We start from the raw sequence: 12,290 nt of genomic DNA, 5'->3' as shown, positions 1-12,290 counted from the left end.
TGCACCGGTGGGCCACCGCCATTCGGCGCAAGCGACGCTGCTGCATCCGGCCGGGCTTGGGGAGGAGTCATGTCCACCGTTGATCCGGAGTTTGGCGGGCGTGATTAGATCCAGTGTGTAACCCTTGGCGCTTTAAATCGTGGTCGTCGATCCGGGGTTCCGCGGGTGTGAATTAATGACTGGGGTGTTGGATCGCGAGCGTCGATCCAGGATCATGGGGCCCTGATTGCGTACCGATTCGATATATGTGAGATCTGAAAGTCGCCTAGAGGGGGGGGTGAATAGGGCGAAACTGAAATTCTCAAAAATAATCACAACTACAAGCCGAGTTAGCGTTAGAAATATAATTAAGTCCGCGAGAGAGGGTGCAAAACAAATCGCAAGCAAATAAGAGGTGTGACACGCGGATTTGTTTTACCGAGGTTCGGTTCTCGCAAACCTACTCCCCGTTGAGGTGGTCACAAAAACCGGGTCTCTTTCAACCCTTTCTCTCTCTCAAACGGTCCCTCGGACCGAGTGAGCTTTCTCTTCTCAATCACTTGGAACACAAAGTTCCTACAAGGACCACCACAAGATTGGTGTCTCTTGCCTCAATTACAAGTGAGTTTGATCGCAATGAAGAATCAAGAAAGAAGAAAGCAATCCAAGCGCAAGAGCTCGAAAGAACACAAGCAAATCTCTCTCACTAGTCACTAAAGCTTTGTGTGGAATTTGGGAGAGGATTTGATCTCTTGAGTTGTGTCTAAAATTGAATGCCTAGCTCTTGTAAGTGGTTGGAAGTGTGAAAACTTGGATGCAATGAATGGTGGGTGGTTGGGGGTATTTATAGCTAGGGCTGGATATCGAGCCAGCTCGGCTCGGCTCGTTCGAGCTCGAGCTGGCTCGTTAAGCTAACGAGCTGGCTCGACTCGGCTCGTTAAGGTAGCGAGCCACAGAGTCAGCTCGGCTCGACTCGTTTACGAGCTCGAGCTGGCTCGTTTAGCTCGCGAGCCAGAGCAGAAAAAAATAATATATGTATAATAATCAATTTCTAGTTAATTTCAAACTAATTTAAAACAGAAAATAGTAATTATACTCATAGTTTCACAGACCATATCAATATAACACCAAATTAACACAACTCATCACTCATCAATTCACTATTCACACACATATTCAGCAGTTTAACCCACACTTATATTCGTATAGACCAATTTCATACATAGACATAATTCATCAATCATTAGTTTAACTTATAGGTTATAAACACCACACATACATATAACATATTCATCAATTGTTACATAAATGATATGTATATAGTTTTGTTTTGCTGAAATGTGATAGCTCGTTTAGCTCACGAGCTGGCTCGTTAACAAACCGAGCTGGCTCGTTAACGAACCGAGCTAGGATGTCAGCTCAGCTCGCGAAAAAATTCAAACGAGCCGATCCGAGCCGAGCCGAGCTGGCCACGAACCGAGCGAGCCGACGAGCCACGAGCATTTTGTCCAGCCCTATTTATAGCCCCAACCACCAAACTAGCCGTTTGGTGGGGCTGTCTGTCGTATGGTGCACTGGACAGTCCGGTGCACACCGGACATGTCCGGTGCGCCAGCCATGTCACCAAAGCCGTTGGGATTCGACCGTTGGAGCACTGTCTTCTGGGCCCGCCTGGATGTCCGGTGGCGCACCGGACAGGTACTGTAGAGTGTCCGGTGCGCCAGTATGGGCGTGCCTGACTTCTGCGCGCGCTGGCACGCATTCAATGCGCTGCAGGTAGCCGTTGGCGCTGAAGTATCCGTTGCTTCGATGGCACACCGGACAGTCCGGTGTACACCGGACATGTCCGGTGAATTATAGCGGACTAGACGTTGCGTTTTCCCGAAGCTGGCGAGTTCCTGAGGCCGCTCTTCCTTGGAGCACCGGACACTATCCGGTGTACACCGGACAGTCCGGTGAATTATAGCGGAGCGCCTCTGGATTTTCCCGAAGGTGACGAGTTTGACTTGGAGTCCTCTGGTGCACCAGACACTGCCGGTGGTGCACCGAACACTGTCCGGTGGCACACCGGACAGTCCGGTGCGCCAGACCAGAGGTGCCTTCAGCTGTCCCTTTGCTCTTTTGTTGAACCCAATACTTGGTCTTTTTATTGGCTAAGTGTGAACCTTTGGCACCTGTATAACTTATACACTAGAGCAAACTAGTTAGTCCAATTATTTGTGTTGGGCAATTCAACCACCAAAATCATTTAGGAAATAGGTGTAAGCCTAATTCCCTTTCAATCTCCCCCTTTTTGGTGATTGATGCCAACACAAACCAAAGCAAATATAGAAGTGCATAATTGAACTAGCTTGCATAATGTAAGTGCAAAGGTTGCTTGGAATTGAGCCAATATACATACTTATAAGATATGCATGGATTGTTTCTTTGTTTTTAACATTTTGGACCACACTTGCACCACATGTTTAGTTTTTGCAAATTCTTTTGTAAATCCTTTTCAAAGTTCTTTTGCAAATAGTCAAAGGTAAATGAATAAGATTTTGCAAAGCATTTTCAAGATTTGAAATTTTCTCCCCCTGTTTCGAATGCTTTTCCTTTGACTAAACAAAACTCCCCCTTAATGAAATCCTCCTCTTAGTGTTCAAGAGGGTTTTGATATTAATTTTGAAGAGGGTATACCAATTTGAAATTGTATCATAAGTAAGATACCAATTTGAAAATACTCTTTGAAAAACTAAAAATTTTAGAAATTGGTGGTGGTGCGGTCCTTTTGCTTTGGGCTCTTACTCTCTCCCCCTTTGGCATGAATCGCCAAAAACGGAATCATTAGAGCCCTTTCAAGAAGTCTCTCCCCTTTGGTTATAAATAAATGAGTGAAGATTATACCAAAGATGGGGTCCTTTTGCTGTGGACTCTCCCCAAAAGATGGAGAGATGCGCGGAGCGACGACGAAGGATGAGTTGCGGAGTGGAAGCCTTTTGTCTTCGCCGAAGACTCCAATTCCCTTTTAATACACCTATGACTTGGTTTGAAATAGACTTGAAAACACATTAGTCATAGCATATGAAAGAGACATGATCAAAGGTATATAAATGAGCTATGTGTGCAAATCAACAAAAGAAGTTCCTAGAATCAAGAATATTTAGCTCATGCCTAAGTTTGTTAAAAGTTTGTTCATCAAGTGGCTTGGTAAAGATATCGGCTAATTGATCTTTAGTATTAATGTAAGAAATCTCGATATCTCCCTTTTGTTGGTGATCCCTAAGAAAATGATGCCGAATGGCTATATGTTTAGTGCGGCTATGCTCGACGGGATTATCCGCCATCTTGATTGCACTCTCATTATCACATAGAAGAGGAACTTTGGTTAATTTGTAACCATAGTCCCTAAGGGTTTGCCTCATCCAAAGTAGTTGCGCGCAACAATGGCCTGCGGCAATGTACTCGGCTTCGGCGGTAGAAAGAGCGACAAAATTTTGCTTCTTTGAAGCCCAAGACACCAAGGATCTTCCCAAGAACTCGTAAGTCCCCGATGTGCTCTTTCTATTAATTCTACACCCCGCCCAATCGGCATCCGAATAACCAATCAAATCAAATGTGGATCCCCTAGGATACCAAAGCCCAAACTTAGGAGTATAAACTAAATATCTCAAGATTCGTTTTACGGCTGTAAGGTGAGCTTCCTTAGGGTCGGCTTGGAATCTTGCACACATGCATACAGAAAGCATAATATCCGGTCGAGATGCACATAAATATAGTAAAGAACCTATCATCGACCGGTATACCTTTTGATCGACGGATTTACCTCCCTTGTCGAGGTCGAGATGCCCATTGGTTCCCATGGGTGTCTTGATGGGTTTGGCATCCTTCATTCCAAACTTGCTTAGAATATCTTGAGTATACTTCGTTTGGCTTAGAAAGGTGCCCTCTTGGAGTTGCTTTACTTGAAATCCTAAGAAATACTTCAACTCCCCCATCATAGACATCTCGAATTTTTGTGTCATGATCCTACTAAATTCTTCACATGTAGACTCGTTAGTAGACCCAAATATAATATCATCAACATAAATTTGGCATACGAACAAGTCATTCTCAAGAGTTTTAGTGAATAAAGTAGGATCGGCCTTTCCGACTTTGAATCCATTAGTGATAAGAAAATCCCTAAGGCATTCATACCATGCTCTTGGGGCTTGCTTGAGCCCATAAAGCGCCTTAGAGAGCTTATAAACATGGTTAGGATACTCACTGTCTTCAAAGCCGGGAGGTTGCTCAACATAGACCTCTTCCTTGATTGGTCCATTGAGGAAAGCACTTTTCACGTCCATTTGATAAAGCTTAAAGCCATGGTAAGTAGCATAGGCCAATAATATGCGAATTGACTCAAGCCTAGCTACGGGTGCATAGGTTTCACCGAAATCCAAACCTTCGACTTGGGAGTATCCCTTGGCCACAAGTCGTGCTTTGTTCCTTGTCACCACACCATGCTCATCTTGCTTGTTGCGAAAGACCCATTTGGTTCCTACAACATTTTGATTAGGATGTGGAACTAAATGTCATACCTCATTCCTAGTGAAGTTGTTGAGCTCCTCTTGCATTGCCACCACCCAATCCGAATCTTGTAGTGCTTCCTCTACCCTGTGTGGCTCAATAGAGGAAACAAAAGAGTAATGCTCATAAAAATGTGCAACACGAGATCTAGTAGTTACCCCCTTATGAATGTCGCCGAGGATGGTGTCGACGGGGTGATCTCGTTGGATTGCTTGGTGGACTCTTGGGTGTGGCGGCTTTGATTCTTCATCCTCCTTGTCTTGATCGTTTGCATCTCCCCCTTGATCATTGCCGTCATCTTGAGGTGGCTCATTTGCTTGATCTTCTACTTCATCAACTTGAGCTTCATCCTCATTTTGAGTCGGTGGAGATGCTTGTGTGGAGGAGGATGGTTGATCTTGTGTATTTGGAGGCTCTTTGGATTCCTTAGGACACACATCCCAATGGACATGTTCCTTAGCGCGATGCACGGAGCCTCTTCATCACCTATCTCATCAAGATCAACTTGCTCTACTTGAGAGCTGTTAGTTTCATCAAACACAACGTCACAAGAAACTTCAACTAGTCCCGAGGACTTGTTAAAGACTCTATATGCCCTTGTGTTTGAATCATATCCTAGTAAAAAGCCTTCTACAGTCTTAGGAGCAAATTTAGATTTTCTACCTCTTTTAACAAGTATAAAGCATTTGCTACCAAAGACTCTAAAATATGAAATATTGGGCTTTTTACAGGTTAGGAGTTCATACGATGTCTTCTTGAGGATTCGGTGAAGATATAACCGGTTGATGGCGTAGCAAGCGGTGTTGACCGCCTCGGCCCAAAACCGATTCGAAGTCTTGTACTCATCAAGCATGGTTCTTGCCATGTCCAATAGAGTTCTATTCTTCCTTTCCACTACACCATTTTGTTGTGGCGTGTAGGGAGAGGAGAACTCATGCTTGATGCCCTCCTCCTCAAGGAAGCCTTCAATTTGAGAGTTCTTGAACTCCGTCCCGTTGTCGCTTCTAATTTTCTTGATCCTTAAGCCGAACTCATTTTGAGCACGTCTCAAGAATCCCTTTAAGGTCTCTTGGGTTTGAGATTTTTCCTGCAAAAAGAATACCCAAGTGAAGCGAGAATAATCATCCACTATTACAAGACAATACTTACTCCCGCCGATGCTTATGTAAGCAATCGGGCCAAATAGATCCATGTGGAGTAGCTCAAGCGGCCTGTCGGTCGTCATGATGTTCTTGTGTGGATGATGGACACCAACTTGCTTCCCTGCTTGGCATGCGCTACAAATCCTGTCTTTCTCAAAATGAACATTTGTTAATCCTAAAATGTGTTCCCCCTTTAGAAGCTTGTGAAGATTCTTCATCCCAACATGGGCTAGTCGGCGGTGCCAGAGCCAACCCATGTTAGTCTTAGCAATTAAGCATGTGTCGAGTTTAGCTCTATCAAAATCTACTAAGTATAGCTGACCCTCTAACACACCCTTAAATGCTATTGAATCATCACTTCTTCTAAAGAAAGTGACACCTACATCAGTAAAGAGACAGTTGTAGCCCATTTTGCATAATTGAGATACAGAAAGCAAATTGTAATCTAATGAATCTACAAGAAAAACATTGGAAATAGAATGGTCAGGAGATATAGCAATTTTACCCAATCCTTTGACCAAACCTTGGTTTCCATCCCCGAATGTGATCGCTCGTTGGGGATCTAGGTTTTTCTCGTAGGAGGAGAACATCTTCTTCTCCCCTGTCATGTGGTTAATGCACCCGCTATCGATGATCCAACTTGAGACCCCGGATGCATAAACCTACAAAACAAGTTTAGTTCTTTACTTTAGGTACCTAAACGGTTTTGGGTCCTTTGGCATTAGAAACAAGAACTTTGGGTACCCAAACACAAGACTTTGACCCCTTGTGCTTGCCCCCAACAAACTTGGCAACTACCTTGCCGGATTTGTTAGGTAAAACATATGATGCATCAAAAGTTTTGAATGAAATGTCATGATCATTTGATGCATTAGGAGTTCTCTTCTTAGACAACTTAGCACGGGTTGGTTGCCTAGAACTAGATGTCTCACCCTTATACATAAAAGCATGATTTGGGCCAGAGTGAGACTTCCTAGAGTGAATTCTCCTAATTTTGCTCTCGGGATAACCGACAGGGTACAAAATGTAACCCTCGTTATCCTGAGGCATGGGAGCCTTGCCCTTCACAAAATTAGACAATCTTTTAGGAGGGGCATTAAGTTTGACATTGTCTCCCCTTTGGAAGCCAATGCCATCCTTGATGCCAGGGCGTCTCCCATTATACAGCATACTATGAGCAAATTTAAATTTTTCATTCTCTAAGTTATGCTCGGCAATTTTAGCATCTAATTTTGCTATATGATCATTTTGTTGTTTAATTAAAGCCATGTGATCATGAATAGCATTAACATCAACATCTCTACATCTAGTACAAATAGATACATGCTCAACGATAGATGTAGAGGGTTTGCAAGATTTTAATTCTACAACCTTAGCATGTAATATATCGTTTTCACTTCTAAGGTTAGAAATAGTAACATTGCAAACATCAAAATCTCTAGCCTTAGCAAGCAATTTCTCATTTTCAATCCTAAGGCTAGCAAGAGAAACATTCAACTCATCAATCCTAGCAAGTAAATCAACATTATCATCTCTAGGATTGGAAGTTGAAACATTACAAACATGAGAATCAACCTTAGCTAACAAATTAGCATTTTCACTTCTAAGGTTGTCAATAGTTTCATGGCAAGAACTTAGCTCACTAGAAAGTTCTTCACATTTTTCTACTTCTAGAGCGTAAGCATTTTTGACCTTAACATGCTTCTTATTTTCTTTAATAAGGAAGTCCTCTTGGGTGTCCAAGAGATCATCCTTCTCATGAATAGCACTAATCAATTCATTAAGTTTCTCTTTTTGTTGCATGTTGAGGTTGGCAAAAAGAGTGCGTAAGTTATCTTCCTCATCACTAGAAGACTCATATCTAGTGGAGGATTTAGATTTAACCTTCTTCTTTTTGCCGTCCTTTGCCATGAGACACTTGTGGCCGATGTTTGGGAAGAGAAGGCCTTTGGTGACGGCGATGTTGGCGGCGTCCTCGTCGTCGGAGGAGTCGCTAGAGCTTTCGTCGGAGTCCCACTCCCGACAAACATGGGCATCACCGCCCCTCTTCTTGTAGTATTTCTTCTTCTCCTTTCTTCTCCCTTTCTTGTCGTCGCCCCTGTCACTGTCACTAGATATAGGACACTTTGCAATAAAATGACCGGGCTTACCACATTTGTAGCACACTTTCTTGGAGTGAGGTTTGTAGTCCTTCCCCCTCCTTTGTTTGAGGATTTGGCGGAAGCTCTTGATGACGAGCGCCATTTCCTCATTGTCGAGCTTGGAGGCGTCGATTGGTTGTTTACTTGATGTAGACTCCTCCTTCTTCTCCTCCGTCGCCTTGAATGCGACCGGTTGTGCTTCGGGTGTGGAGGAGGTGCCTTGCTCTATGATTTTCTTTGAGCCTTTAATCATTAGCTCAAAGCTCACAAATTTTCCTATGACTTCCTCGGGAGACATTAGCTTATATCTAGGGTCACCTCGAATTAATTGAACTTGTGTAGGGTTAAGGAATACGAGGGATCTAAGAATAACCTTGACCATCTCATGGTCATCCCATTTTTCGCTCCCGAGGTTGCGCACTTGGTTCACCAAGGTCTTCAAGCGGTTGTACATAGCTTGTGGATCCTCCCCTTGGTGAAGCATGAAGCGACCGAGCTCCCCCTCGATCGTTTCCCGCTTGGTGATCTTTGTCACCTCGTCTCCCTCGTGCACGGTCTTGAGAACGTCCCAAATTTCCTTCGCACTTTTTAACCCTTGCACTTTATTATGCTCCTCTCGACTTAGAGAGGCGAGGAGTATAGTAGTGGCTTGGGAGTTAAAGTGGTGGATTTGGGCCACCTCGTCCGAGTCATAGTCTTCATCCCCTACGGATGGTACCTGTACACCAAACTCAACAACATTCCATATACTTTTGTGGAGTGAGGTTAGATGAAATTTCATTAAATCACTCCACCTAGCATAATCTTCACCGTCAAAGGTTGGCGGTTTGCCTAATGAAACGGAAAGTAATGGAGTATGTCTAGAGGTACGAGGATAATGTAAGGGGATCTTACTAAACTTCTTACGCTCATGGCGCTTCGAAGTTATGGAGGGCGCGTCGGAGCCGGAGGTAGAAGGTGATGAAGTGTCGGTCTCGTAGTAGACCACCTTCCTCATCTTCTTAATTTTGTCGCCACTTCGATGCGACTTGTGGGAAGAAGTCTTCTTTTCCTTCTTCTTCTCCTTCCGCTTCTCCTTGTTGCGGGACTCTCCCGATAGAGCTTTCTCGTTGCTTGTAGTGGGCTTTTCGCCGGTCTCCATCTCCTTCTTGGCGTGATCTCCCGACATCACTTCGAGCGGTTAGGCTCTAATGAAGCACCAGGCTTTGATACCAATTGAAAGTTGCCTAGAGGGGGGGTGAATAGGGCGAAACTGAAATTCTCAAAAATAATCACAACTACAAGCCGAGTTAGCGTTAGAAATATAATTAAGTCCGCGAGAGAGGGTGCAAAACAAATCGCAAGCAAATAAGAGGTGTGACACGCGGATTTGTTTTACCGAGGTTCGGTTCTCGCAAACCTACTCCCCGTTGAGGTGGTCACAAAGACCGGGTCTCTTTCAACCCTTTCCCTCTCTCAAACGGTCCCTCGAACCGAGTGAGCTTTCTCTTCTCAATCACTTGGAACACAAAGTTCCTACAAGGACCACCACAAGATTGGTGTCTCTTGCCTCAATTACAAGTGAGTTTGATCGCAATGAAGAATCAAGAAAGAAGAAAGCAATCCAAGCGCAAGAGCTCGAAAGAACATAAGCAAATCTCTCTCACTAGTCACTAAAGCTTTGTGTGGAATTTGGGAGAGGATTTGATCTCTTGAGTTGTGTCTAAAATTGAATGCCTAGCTCTTGTAAGTGGTTGAAAGTGTGAAAACTTGGATGCAATGAATGGTGGGTGGTTGGGGGTATTTATAGCCCCAACCACCATGTAAGGAAAATGGACCCCGGGCCATTTGGCTAATTGAGTTTTGGTGTTTGATGAACAACACAATCCGTGAACTAATAAGTTTTCTAGTGTTTGTGTTTGTAGTTCACAGGATGCGAAGAGAATTGGACCAAGGCAATGAGGATGCAACACCTCAAAAGAAGACATAAAAAGATGCATAGGAGTCCAATACTCAAGAACAAAGAAGCCCGAAGAAATCAGCAAAGAAATCCAAGATAAGGGCTGTCCGCCAGCGCCTGGTGGCGCACCGGACATTGGTGTCCGGTGTGCACCGGACTGTCCGGTGAGGCACCGGACAGTCTGCGCAGAGAGGCCACGGTCAGGCGCTCTCTGGCTGTAGCACCGGACTGTCCGGTGTGCGCCGGACTGTCCGGTGTGCCAACGGGCAGACGACAACGGTCGGATCCAACAGTCGACTGCTACAGGCGCCAACGGTCGGCTGACGTGGCGTGCACCGGACATCTACTGTGCAGTGTCCGGTGGTGCACCGGACTGTCCGGTGCACCCGACGACAGAAAGCTGCTGCTTTCTGTCCAACGGCTAGTTGGGGGTATGGAGGCTATAAATACCACCCCAACCGGCCATTCTCATGTGTGGGAGCCCAAGCAACATACCAAGGCATATAGTGCACATTTCCAAGAGCTCAAACACCCAAGTGCTTAATAGAATCACTCGGTGATTAGCGTAGGTGCTTTGCGAAGTGCTTAGGTTAGTTAGACCGCTTTAGCGCTTGCTCTAGGTGAACCCTAGTTAGTTGAGTGAGTTTTGTAAAACCACACAACCCCTCGGCTCTTGTGTGAGTCGTTGTAATTGTACCGAGTGGGGCGAGAGTCTTGCGAGACCGTGACAACCGCGTTTGTGTCACGGCCGCCACCGTGTACCGGAGGGAACGAGGCCCGCGGCGTTTCGGCCGGAAGCTCGATAGTGGAGACGGCGGGGAGCGTCCGAGAGGAGCCGGAAGCGGAGCACCACTTGCGCGTGGAGAAGGCCCGTGGTTCTCTACGGAGTTACTCGACCGTGGTGCTTGGCCCTCGCGTGGGCTTCCCTTTGCGTAGGGGCACCAACGAGGATTAGTCAGAACCTTGCGTGGTTCCGGATACCTCGGTAAAAATACCGGCGTCATCCACGAGAGTTTGCTTCTCTACTTAGCTCTTTACATTCCGCATTTATATTAAGCATTTAAGTTTCAATCTTATTGTCATACTTATTTAGTGTAGATTGAAACTTAGCCTTTGCGGTAGAGATAGCAACACTTAGACAAAACCGAGTTTGCACATTCTAGTTTTGATTATTTGCATAGGTTTTGCTCTAGGGATTTAATTGTGGCCTAGTTTAGTAAAAGTTTTAGAAGTCCTAATTCACCCCCCCCTCTTAGGCGTCACCCGTTTCCTACAAGTGGTATCAGAGGCCGGTTTGGCTCATTTGAAACGCTTTAGCTTCACCGCTAAAAGAGCCGACGCTTTTTAGAGGAAGGGATGGATACCCATAGGCCACCACACTTCGACGGCACTAACTTCCCATATTATAGTGCTAGAATGGCTTGTTACCTAGAGGCCGTTGATCTAGGTGTTTGGAGAGTCACTCGTGACGGGATGAAACCCCTCAAGAATCCCGAGAAACCCACCACGAGTGAAGAAAAAGAAATTCATTTAAATGCTAGAGCCAAAAATTGCTTGTATGAATCTCTTAGCATGGGTATTTTCAATCAAGTATTTTCCCTGAAAACTGCTAATGAGATTTGGCTAAAATTGCATGAGCTCCATGACGGCACATCCAATGTCCGTGAGCAAAAACATTGCCTAGTCTTAAATGAGTATAATTCTTTTGCTATGAAAGATGATGAGCTTGTTAGAGACATGTATTCTCGCTTGAATCTAATTATCAATGAGCTCAATTCTATTGGCATTAATAAGCTAGGTGATGCGGACATTGTGAGGAAGATTATCTCCCTGCTACCACAACAAAGATATGGGAGCATCATCACCATCCTTCACAACATGGAGGACTTAAGCAACATGACCCCGACCATTGTGATTGGGAAAATCGCGGCCTTTGAGATGTCGCGAAAAATGAGTCGGGGAGAGGAGCCAACTTCCTCAAGACCATATGCTTTTGCATGTGATGAAAGGAAGGGCAAAAAGAAGGCTCCCACTCCAAGTTCCTCAAGTGAAGAAGAGGAAGAAGAAGAAAGTGATGATGATAAAGATAATCAACCATGCACATCATCCTCCGAGGACGAAGAAACGATCCGACGCGTCGGAAAGGTAATGGGGATGATCCGCAAGATTAATCTAATGGGTGTGCCCCTGCAGGTCGAGGATCTTCTCTTTAACATTGACAGGAAAAAGCAAAGGAAGAGAGGATGCTTCGCATGTGGGGAGAAGGGTCACTTCAGGGACAACTGTCCAAATATGGCCAAACCCAAAAAGGAGAGGAGCAAAGGCAAGGCGCTAACAAGTGTTAGAACTTGGGATGATTCTTCAAGTGAAGATGAACCTCCAAGGACACGCAGCCACCGGTCCTCATCACGATCATCACGGTCATCACACAAATGCCTTATGGCAAGAGGTAACAAAAGCATTCCATCCTCTAGTGATGAAAGTAGTAGTAATGATGAAGGTGAGGGAAAGCCCTCTCTAGATGAGCTTGCGGAAGCCGTA

The sequence above is a fragment of the Zea mays genome, chromosome 10, assembly GCF_902167145.1.
Source record: "Zea mays cultivar B73 chromosome 10, Zm-B73-REFERENCE-NAM-5.0, whole genome shotgun sequence".
NCBI classification, from domain to species: Eukaryota; Viridiplantae; Streptophyta; class Magnoliopsida; order Poales; family Poaceae; genus Zea; species Zea mays.
This window is presented reverse-complemented; position numbering follows the sequence as displayed.